The 12,402-nt window shown below is 28.6% G+C and overlaps 1 long non-coding RNA gene across 1 annotated transcript in view; it reads left to right on the top strand.

The window, feature by feature from the left end:
- Window positions 1-749: 749 nt before the first annotated feature.
- LOC139426887 (uncharacterized) overlaps window positions 750-12,402 on the top strand; it is a 41,889-nt gene continuing 30,236 nt past the window's right edge. Inside the window, exon 1 of the long non-coding RNA XR_015432779.1 lies at window positions 750-888. This is a non-coding gene — a long non-coding RNA (uncharacterized LOC139426887). The remainder of the gene's footprint in view (window positions 889-12,402) is intronic.

The raw sequence follows: 12,402 nt of genomic DNA, 5'->3' as shown, positions 1-12,402 counted from the left end.
AATATAATAAATAAATTTAAAAATCAAATCTAACAGTTTACAATAGGCAAAATATAATAAAATAAGAGTCTTCTTTTTAAATTTTTAAATTTTTTTTTTTTTTTTAGATAATATCGTTTGATTGAGTGTTTTTTTATGCTCGACAAAAGACAGAACTACCAAAAAATGTTTTTTATAACTGACAGAAGACAGTGTTATTAAAAGAAATAATAATAAATAAAATAAACTGAATTTGCAATGTTGACTTAAACGATCAGAAATAATTATCTCAAGATAACTAACATATAATCAATAAATTTAAGAATCAGTTAAATTTTATAAGTATGTTCACAAAAGGCAAAATTTATCAAAGTTTATAACTAAGTAATTAAACTTTAATTAGTTTATTAGTTAGTTTATTATAAAGTTTATAAGTATGTATACGACAAAGAAAATATAATAAGATAAAAATAATTTTTTCTCGATATTATGATTGGCAGAAGACAATGTTATTTAAAAAAATTAACGGTACTTGAAAATATGATTCAAGCAAACAAGAGATTCATCGAAAATAACATACAAATCATTAAATTTAAAAATCAGATACATTTTAAAAGTATGTAGTAATAGAAAAATATAATATGATAAAAGTATGTATATATTTTTAAATAATACCATCTAAATATTTTTCCATCTAAAAATTTATACCATCTAAATATTTTAATAATAATTTGTTTTCTATATAACATCGTGCGTATTTATGATTTACAGAAGATTTAGAAAAAATTCTTCCGTCGAGCCGGAGTCGAACCAGCGACCTATGGATGTCAGTGATATCTCTCTACAGTCCACCGCTCTGCCAACTGAGCTATCGACGGCTATTCGCTTTGGAACTATTTAGGAATATAAGTAAGTTGAAATTATTCATTTTAATAGGTCAAAGGAACGGAAATACAAGTAGTAATAATAAACACCAGAGTTTCTGACACATTCTTAAAAATAAATTGTCAGACCCCTCCATTTTCTATCTTCATCGTCAACAATGGTGTGTGGATTCTCTAAGCAATTTCTTCGATTAGATGCTTGTAAAAAGAGAAGTTGAGAAAAAATTAAATTTAATTTTCAAATAAAACATTAGAAGGAAAAATCTAAGCAAAAATTATAAATTATTTTTCCTATAATGGTCATTGAAATTATGAAATATCAAGGCAAAAGCTATTATTTCTATCATTAATTAATGTAAAAAAGTTATTTTTATACACTCTTCGTAATTTGTTTTTCTTCTTGAATTATCTAAATCATTATTTTAATTATCAAAAGTGAACAATTATTACAAATTATTATTATTAAAAATTATCAAATTTATTTAATTCTTCACAAAATATTTGCTTGAGTCAAATATTTATCAGGAAAAAAAAATTATTAAACAGCAATAAAATTTTCGTGCTCTTATTCGTCGATTGGATTCCCCCTTTGACGATCTCCTGGATCAAATAATGGGAGAAATCTGCCTTTGTAGAGGACTTTTTGATGAAACTAATACGTATTTGCGTTACATGGAGAAGAAAATCGCAAAAATATCCCACGGTTAGCCTGGCGGCAAGGGGACTCTCCCATGTTGCGTCTCTTCTCACTGAGGATACTTTATGTCAGCACAGTGGGCGGTTCGAGTTGGATAGTTCGTTCCAATCATCACTGGGATTCGAACCCGGCTCACCTCCTCGGATCCGTGTTCGAATTAGTTCTATCTCCTAAGCCCCCACGGCTCACAGCCTATTGTTTACCACAAGGAAGGAGGGATCATGGAGGTGAAGGCGCGCCAGTTTTGCAAATAGGACTAACGGCATAATTGTGGCGCGAAATGTAATCTGCACTGTGCACCATGGTGCCTTCAAGTGTCGGACAAGCTGGTATCCTTCGATCTGAAACTGAGTGGACTTAGCTATTTGGACAAGTGAGGATGCTTCAACCAATAAAATCAAAATTAAGCTACTAGTTTTCAAGTTCTAAGGGTTTTATGCGTAAAAAATATAAGTCAAAAATTTTAACGTATGGAACTTTCAATTCGATCAACCTGATTTTGGTTTGATTTAACTCAGCGTAAAATAATATTCAAATGCTCCGCATCTGTGTAAAACTTTTTCGAACGCTTAAATAGGTACGAAACTATACAGTAAGCATAAAACTGCACTTTCTATTGTAACGAATTCATATATGTGTGTTTAATTTTGTGAATATTCCTTTTGTTATAAGGCTAAATATTCATGACAGACCTAAATAACGAGTTTAATTAGAAAATTTGTAAGAAAGTCATGTAATTCTAACGTAATTTAGAGAGAAAATAGCGCCTAATTTATTCCCATAGCTGTTTTCAAAAGCTCCGTCGGAATAAGAAACAATGCTTTTGCGATTAATATGCTATTTTTAAAACTGTTGTTAAATTTGAAACAGTTACAAATGACTGTTAGGTCAGTTTAGCCTGTCTAGCAAGCTAGCACTGTCTGTGTTTATTTTGAAAATGGCTCAAAACGTCAATATGGAGAAAAGCCACAGTTTTGAAAAAATTTAGTTTGTGGTCTAATTTTTTAATATTTAAAAACTTACTATACTGCTGCATTACTTGGGCTCATAAAAATTTTCAAAAAGTGAGAATAAGACAGTGATTTGTATGATTTTCAACTAGAGGGGAAAATGTCGCCAAATGTGTGATTCGTAAAACATTTTATTAATTTTCAAAATTTTAAGTTATTTGTCTGTTCTAAAGCCCAAATAATTCTTCACGGCAAGATTATATATATAGTTTAAAATCATCGCCTTGCTTTGTGTGTAAGGGACTTAAACTATGGCTTTTTTTATTTTCCTGAGTGACAGAGCTTCGAAAAGCAGACTTGTGAAAGACTCGTTATGGTGACAATTTTGTTAGCGTGGCAATATTTGGCTACCATTTTGCCACAAAATAATAGTTCTGGAAAATTCGAATTTCGAAGCTTTTAGGACTAATATTTTCTGAGTTGATGAGAATTGTCTAGAATCATGTCGGAAAGTTTCGGTGTTTCGTCGCCAAGACGTAGAGAGTAGGGTATTAGTCTGCGACTGCAATATTGTTCCTATTTGTGACTCTCTTATGAACCGTCTGAGGTTTCAAAGGCTGTGATTTGCTGTGTATTAGCCAGTTATTCGTGCTGTAGTTGAGTGTTAAAAATTGCTATATTAACTGGAAAATACTAATAAGATACTAATTAGAATAGATAATGAGATAGAAGATACTACCAATAAGATAATTCTTTAAAATACTAAGAAAGTTTTTGGAGTCTTAAGGACTGTTTTATTCCTCTCCAATCCACACGAACTCCTATGCTCGGTACAGTGTGGCTTTGAGGAGAACTCCTCCAGACTGAAAGTCTGGGGCTGTCTACAGCTATGGTAACAAGCGAGAGCACATTTCTAATGGGGGTAAAATGGAGGAAAGAAGGTGATTGGTTTACTCACAATGACCTAAGCTAAGATGAAGACAAAACTATTCACCCCACAACCCTATTCGAAGTGACCTTTCCTTGCAACCATAGAACCCGCCACAACGCGAGACGGGTGTCTGGAGGAGTTCTCCTGAAAGCAGCACTATACACTGATCGTAAAAATTCAACAACTTTTGAACTATTAGTCCAACTAAACTTGAATCGTTACATTCGCCTTAATCTCATCGGATTAAGTATAAAAATTATAAAGGAAAAAATAATACTCCCTTTATCTAGATCGCAATGTTTTAGGTTTTTACCTCATTTGACCCCCTCAGTAAATTCAAGGCTGAATTTGGAGTGAGGGGCAATGCTCAAGAGTGGGCCTAAGCCACAACTATCAAAACATTATCCATTTCCAGTATTTTCATATTAAGCTTTTTTTTTTTTTAACGTGAAAACTAGTTTAGTATGTAATATTTCATAAGTGAGTGAAAGAGACAAGTGAAGTGAGTAAATGAAGTAAATGAGAATAAGTGAATCAAAATGGAATATAAAGTTTTCAAATAAAATTCCCTTAGTATAAAAGAGAAGAAAAACTTAAGTTATGGTATAGACCAGGGGTGACCAAGCTCCTTGATAGTCGAGCCATTTTTCAAAATTTGAAATTTTTCGCGAGCCGCAATTAAATGTGTATTTAAAATGTATGCAAAAAAGGTATTAAAAATTTTTTGCAGAAATTATAATTATCCAAATCATATAAATAAAAGTACAAAATATGTGTATTGAATTTAAATATTAAAAATTGAACACATTTATTTTACTTCTCTTAATAATTCTTTAAAATTTGGTGAATAATTGGTCACAGCACTTCTCAGTAATTCTTTGAGATGCTAGTTAGTTAATACTGATCGGTGTTTGGATTTTACGAATTTTAAAGTGGAATACATAAGTTTGTTCCGAATATTGAAATAATTTGACAAGCAGCCTTTTTTAATTCAGGATACTTCGATTCTGGTACAAATTTCCAAAATTCAGCAATAGACGTCGAATTATATTTGTATTATTATACGTCGATTATAATTGTGGAGCTTGATCTTCTTGCATCCCTATTACTTGGACGGAAATGAGATTTGCTACAACGTTGCACTTTCTTTCATATTTGTTGTCAGTAATTTAAAAGGCATTTTGAAACACATACAGAACGATAATAATTTTTTAAAATATAATAGCACATAAATGAAAAGGGAACTCTGGTACGTTTATCGAGAGCCGCAAATAATCCCTCAAAGAGCCGCAGGTTGCCCCCCCCCCCTGGTATAGACAGTCACTAAAATAGCTGCTATAGAAGTTTAACAGACTAACTAAGACAAACAACGTTAAAGAGCACAAAAATATTTATAAGATACCGACAAAGAAAGCTGTTTGCCTTAGTTTGTAGAAATACTAGTGTAAAGAAAAGTGTAAAAATGGATATAAAGAAATTTAACATAGAACATTTAAAAAAAAATTTCGTTCTATCTTTCTTTCTTTATATTATTTATCACCCACTTTCTTCTTCAATTATTTATGTACTATTATTTATAATAATACTTATGTACAAGTTGTATATAATTATTTATTGTAATAGTTATGTACCAATTTTTTATACTAATATCGTAAATACTATAATATTAGTATTAAAAGCTTGACATTCAAACATTAGTAAAATTAATAGGCTTGTTTAGGCCAATATAATAACAAATCATTTTAAATTTTAGGCCAATATAATAACATTATAAAGTACTGTTCAAAAACTGTACATTATGAAGTACAGTTTTTGAAATTACTGAAAAAAAATTTGGCAATAAGGTGTTTCTGAGTATTATGCTGTTATCTGGCATACATTCCGGATGCTAGTAAAGAACCTACCAGAAAATAATACTAAAGAATTCTTTTCACCTCGGAAAAAAAGGACAATTTATCACTAATTTGCCCAAAGCAATTTACTTGAACCTTACTTGTAAGAATTTTTTTTTTTTTTTCAATTTAAGGTACTAAAGCTAAGTTTAATTTATACAATTAGTATGTATCCTTAATTTCTTAAATGAATTAATGAAATACCTATTGTGTCTCATTCAATTATAAAACCAAAAAATTAAAAAGCAATTCTCTTGAACCTTCCACTAAACCAAATGACAGAAAATATTAATCAAAACAAAAAGATTAATTTTTCACCCACTGTTATTCTTTCAGCTGTTTTCTTTGTACTGTGTTACAAAAAGTGTCAATGGCTTCATTCCCAGGTTCATTTAGGTTTGCTTATCCATAGCTTATCCTCCAATTATTTCCTTTTTTTAATTTTCTTTTTGTTCTTCCTGTTTAAACAGACGATGATGAAAGAGATGTTATTCAAAGACACGTGTAAAATATCTTCGAGTATATAACTTTTGACGCGTCAATAACGTCTTATTCAATTATTTAAAATAATGAATGACGATTATTTTTGATATAATTGATAGAGTTAGATCATTTATATTTCAAGTATATAACTTTTGACGTGTCGATAGTAAATAACGCCTTGTTTAATAATTTAAAATAATGAGTGACTCTTATTTTTTATATAGTTGGTATAGAGTTAGATTATTTGTGTTTCAAGTAAATGACTTGTTATGTTTCAATAAGAAATGACGTCTCATTTAAACATTAAAAATAATAAATAATTATTATTTTCAATTTAGTTACTAAATTTAGATCATAAAACAAAAAATAAAAAGGAAAGAATCACTTGATTTGATTGACTTAATATCTTCAGAATGAAAAAGAAGTAGTATTCTTCACACAGTTTCTATACTATATGTTAAAGACATTTCTGATGAAAAAAAATAATTCTGGTAATGAAAACCAAAATATATGGTATTTAAGAAATTCATGAAATTCTGGTTCTTAAAATTATAGTCCTTAGTACCACATATTTAGTAAAGAATACAAAAAACTAAATTTAACCGAATAAATGGTTTTTATGCCAAGCTCTAAGGTATTATGATAAAATTACCAAATTTTCCACATTTATCAAATTTTATCACATGTTATAAAACCATATTTTAATGTTTATTTTACCGTAATCTCTACAAAACCGCTTTGGTAAAAATTACTGAGCTATTTGGAGCCAGAAAATAGAGCCAGAAACAAGGTAAATTTGACCATATTCTAGTAGTTCTGGTCGTGCTTTTTTCTCTGTGCAGTACACTGATAGAATTTTCCTTTTAAAATTATGGTAAAATAACCTGCAGCAAATCTATTCATCCTATTAACGGTAAAGTTTACCGAAAAGGACATTTTTTACCTTTACGGTTTGGTAATAGTTTGTATGGTTAAAACTAGTATGGTTAAAAAACCATGAATACAACACTATATTGTTTTTTTTAACCATTTACAACTAGCATGGTTTTAAAACCATAAAAGATAAATTAAAAAGGTCATTGGATATAGTTTAGAAGTTTATGATGCTGCCATCTATGCTCGAATAAGAGTATCGTCTTCTTGCGGTTCAGGGTCACAAATCAGGGAGTGCAGAACACTGGAAACTCTTCATGTGTTGAAAGGAATGGAGGAAATATTTTGGTGTCAACGCTGGGACTTGAACCCCTGTTCTGTCAGTCATGAGATTGACAGATTAGCCCTCTCGGCTTTAATATGAGCCCATCTGCAAGGAAATAAGTGACTTCATTAGGTGGGACTTGTTGGTGCGATAAAATTCAAATTGTTTAACAATGTTAGGCGATAGCAGTTAATAAACGGTTTTTCTCACATTTAACAGTTTGAATACCATCTTATTTATGGTTATTTGACTGTTTTGTTTGAATATGGTAAAATAAAAACTAAATAAATTGTTATTCAACCATCTTTTCCAAAAAATTTCTAACAGTGTATAATGAAACAAAAAAGATACTCCATGAGATTCAGTTTACCAAAAAACTTTTACTGGATTATTTTTATTTATTATTATTTTTTTTTTTTTTTTTACTTTTAATATAATTAACTAAAAAAGATAATTCCAGTGTGAACTAGAATGTTTGACCATTGGTGAGTGAGCAAAATATCTGGAAATTTTCTAAATTTCAAATTGCATATTTTATTTTTTTATAATTAAAAAAATATTTATCAAAATTGAAAATGAAATTTTCAATTTCATGAAAACAAGTTGCAGGAATGAATCTAAAATATAAATGTTCTAAATTTAATGAAATTATTATATTTTTTAGTTTTTGAGATACATCATTTTAAAAATGAAATCAATTGTTAAAAGAAAAAAAATCATGGAAAAAACAATGAAAATTGTTACATCACTTTAAACGATGAGAAAAGTCATACTTTGCGTCCTAATTCAGATATAAACACAATCTAAAATTATTTTCGAGAAAAATAAATTAACATTTTATTTTAAACATAATAAAACAAATTCGAAAATTTTCAAGATTTTCGCATCTTAGATCATTTTAATATATGCCTATTTACGAGAAAAACAATCTATTTAATTCTTAATTCCTTCTATTTAATTCTTTCTTCTATTTAAATTCTTAATAGTAGTACTTTTCTTTCTATCTAATTCTTAAGTGTTTAATATTTTACACATGCTTTTGTTCAGTACATAATAAAAAGGGAAACGCACGTTTTGTTCAGTTAATTAAATAGTCAATAAAATCTCGAACAAACTGGTAAAACTAGTAGTTTCTAAATAGTCAATAAAATCTCAAACAAACTAGTAAAACTCATGAATATAATAATTCGATCGAAGTATAAATTACAGAAATCATTCTCAGATTTTCATTTAGATTTCAATGGAATCACTAACAATCGGCCACGTTGGCGAGGGTTGGCAAGTGCCTGTCTCGATTAGTAAGAGCCCTCCCAACGAAAATAATTTTTTTTCCATGGGTTAATCGCCATTTAAATAAGAAAAAATAATATTTAAGCAAGAAAAAATTAAAGTAATTAATGTTTTTGCAGATATTAAGAGTATGAAAGAATTTTGTGGTGTTGGAAATTTTAGAAAGCAGTTATAACAGTATATTTTAATTATGCCCCCCCCCCCAACAAAAATGTGAAAATCTGTGATGTCCATAATTACTAACAAAAAATGAAAAGACTTAGTACATCTCCTAGATCTTAAGATCTTTTCTTTTCCATTTCATATAAAGGTTTCTTTAAAGAAAAATCAAAAAAGAAAAAAAATCTGATTGTTGGAACAAATCTTATTCTTTAATAGCCTCTAACTCAGGAACCATTAGACCTAAAGTGAAAACTCATGAATAAAAATTCCTAGACTAATGATTAAAAAAACAAAACAAAAAAATCCAAAATGATTCGAATGCAAATTTATGCCGAGTAGTATTAAAATAACCTCTCCCGAATGCAAGAAACGATTATAAAAAGTAAGCATGCATCCAATGAGATTGATAAATTCAGCTACTGTTTCGTGCTCTATCTGCCAATAAATGTTTTCCCTTTTAAGGCGTAACCCGCGTCATATTATCCAATCAGAAAAGAGAATGACAAGTTGTCTACGAAAAAGGAATGTCGGCGCAAGCTGTGCTAGCGGAAAAGAACCAGTTAAAAAGAATTTTATCTAAAATCATCTTCCAATTGTATGTGGTTTAGATTTAATTGATTAACAGTTACTTCGAAAGCTATAATTTGGTTTGGTTTTATTCTTAGAATATAAATCCAGGGTAATTTTTGTGCCAAAGATTTATTTTATCTCTTTTTTACTTACAATTTTTTGTAAATAGCCATGCTGTTTTATTATACTGAAAAATGAACATCCAAACGAACATTATCAACATCATACAATATTGTAATATTGGGCGTCGATTGCAATAATTGATTGCAGTTACATACGGTTAACATAGCAAATAATAATCAATTAATTGTAATCGTTGTTATAATATGTACATATTATATGATTACAGTAATATTAATCGTGATTATAATTAATCGTAATCGGCGACTGTAAGCAGTCGAATCTTATTTATGATTGCATGCAATCATGTATATACTGCGACTGATTACAATGGCATTTTATTTTATTTTATAACCGTCTTTGAACAGCCTATCCAATCTTCAATTTACGACTAATAATGTATAACTTCGTAGTCTTGTACTTTTGAACCCAATCCAGAAGACAAGGGAACCCCTGTATCAAGTATTAGGAGAAATTTGCCTTGGTGGAGGACTTTTTGTTGGAACTAACCTCGCATTTGCGCATTCTACTGAGAGAAAAACCACGAAAACCTTCCACGGTTAGCTGAGTGACAAGGGGACTCATGATTCTATGATCAGTAATTCATAACCACCAGCCATTTCTGGGATTCGAATCCGAGTCATTATCAATCACATTGATTACTTATCATTGATTCAATTTTAAATACTAAGATTTTCGTTGGAAAACACTCCTTACACACAAAACTATAATTTTCGTTACGCTGAAAATTGAACTGAACACACTGTATATTGTAATAAAAGTACATTAAAAAGGACACATAATTAATGCAGATACAGACGCGTTCAGGGTTAATTGATTTTTGTAATAAAAATTTCAAGCTGCTTCAGCTGTGATTACAGAAATTCAAATCGTTCAAGTAATCCAAATAATTTTTAATCTTTACTCATATAATCATGATTTATCTTTAATCACAGGATAACTTTCACAACTACAATGGTTATTAGTTATCAAAATGTGGTTATCAGTTTTCATGATTATAAGCAATTAAATGGGGAATTTCATTTTTGCTCAAGAAAAAACATTTAACTTGAAAAATATTAAAAGTAATCCTAGTAGTTCATCAATGAAAATAAATTTAATTAGTAAAATTAGTACAACATAGAAAAGTAATATCTCAAAAAAGAAAAAATCTAATGTATTCATTAAGTTAATTCTATATAAGTTATGCTAATATATTATTTACTATTAAGTAACAGCTGTAACTGATTCTAGATAATACTTATTCTCTTATTTCATCTTTTAAACAAATTTATTCACTTATTTATTTATATGTTTATTTATATATTTATTTATTTATTATTAAGACACATGGCGTTAATTTACGAATCTTAGATTTGGATTTGTCCAAATTATAACTGAACTCTAGCGAGCATACAGATAAAATTGTAAGGTTAATTTTAATGTCAGCAAAAACTTTTATTACAAATCCCCCACTAGGTTTATTAATGATTAGCAAATATATATATAATTATACAAGCTTGTAACAACTAAAACTATGCAAATTTTCCCGCAACAAGATTCGTATTAAGCTTACACAAACAACCCTTTTATATCGAGATTAAATCTGCCTTTACATGCAAGGCTTGAAAAACCTTTTGAAATCGAGAATGAATTATCCTTCGCAAATAAAGTTTAAAAAAACGTTCTCAAACCGAGGATAAATTTACCTTCGAAAGGTTTATTTCAGTTTTTATAACCATCACTGAAACAAAGTTTATTTGAGCAGGCTTTCTTTACCACTTCAAAAGAAAAAGTTTGCTTGATCTTTAAGTTGTCAATGCAGACAAAACGTTACATTTGAAAGCCTGGACAAAGCTAGAATAAAAAAAAGCAAAAATGTTACATTAAAAACTGAAAAATTATTTTATTATTTTTTGTTGTTGTTAAGTTTGTGCCTTTATTCAATATTTAAGGAAACAAGCTAAATATACTTATATTTCTACTGAGTTTAAAAAAATTATTAATTAGACAACCTTTCCATGCCATCCAGATAAAAATGAAAACAGAACGTTTGCAGTTAGGTTGCCTGCTATCTGGGCATTGCAACAGTTTTTAAAAATTTTAATGCTTCCCACATTTTGTAATGAAATATATAAACAAACTTAATTTATCCATTAAATTAATTTTATTTATTTATTTATTTGCGTATTAAAAAAATTAGTTTTCGAAAATCTTGTGTTAAAAACTTAATTATACAGGTACTTAAATATCAAGTTTTTTTCTCCCTTAACAGTATATTGTTACATTATCACTAATCCGTGAATTTCACCAATTTCAATTGTTTAATATTTGGAAATTTGAAAATTTATTATCAGCCCTACATTTTAACAGCCAGTGGATAAGGATTAAATTATAGAGAGTATTTGTATTTTTGTATGAAACATTTCATTTTAATAAATTATTTACAATTTAAGTAATTGTATATACGGACTGTCAAAAGGAACTATGATTAACGAATACAAGGATTCATATCTGCAAATAACCATATGATTTATAAATTAAAGGGAACAAAATAATTAGCCAGGATTTCTTGATCGAATTTTTAAGAAATTTTATTAGTTCAAAGTAATATAAAATATAAATTTCATTTTGAAACAATATCGATTTCCATTGAAAATATTGGTACGTTAAAAAACGCGAATTAATTGCAGCATTATTTGGTTACATATACATTTAGCTTGTAATCGGAGATTATAGCACATGTCAGTGCGATTGCAGTATAAATCCTAAATTAAGACTACCTATAATCAAGATTATATTATTGGTTAATTATTATTTAGTCATTATTTGTAATCAATAGCAACTGTAATCGATGTCCAATTCTATAACGATGCGTAAAGTTAAAATAAAATATATAGAGATATACTAACCAAGACATTGCTTTTAGGGTGTTTGTTTCTTAATATTAAAAGAAATCTACTGAAGTTGTTTTTCTAATTTTATACAACTTGCAAAATATTATTGTGAAATAGTTTATTACCCACGAAATGATTTGCTTAAAATTCACTACATTGTTCAAAAAAAATTAAAATTGGAATAAAATGAGTCAGAAAGATTTAATCGAAAAATCGGGTTATTTCATCAATTTTAAATACTATCGAAAAAATAAATATTATCATAATTCTTTCATAATATTTATTTATATAACAATATCAAATAAAATGAAACACATTCTAGTTGAACCGTAGATACCTGTATTAAACT

The sequence above is a fragment of the Parasteatoda tepidariorum genome, chromosome 3, assembly GCF_982258835.1.
Source record: "Parasteatoda tepidariorum strain Cologne lab strain chromosome 3, Ptep-v5.0, whole genome shotgun sequence".
Taxonomy (NCBI): domain Eukaryota; kingdom Metazoa; phylum Arthropoda; class Arachnida; order Araneae; family Theridiidae; genus Parasteatoda; species Parasteatoda tepidariorum.
Note: the sequence above shows the minus strand (reverse complement) of the source record. Positions and strands in the feature narration are given on the sequence as shown.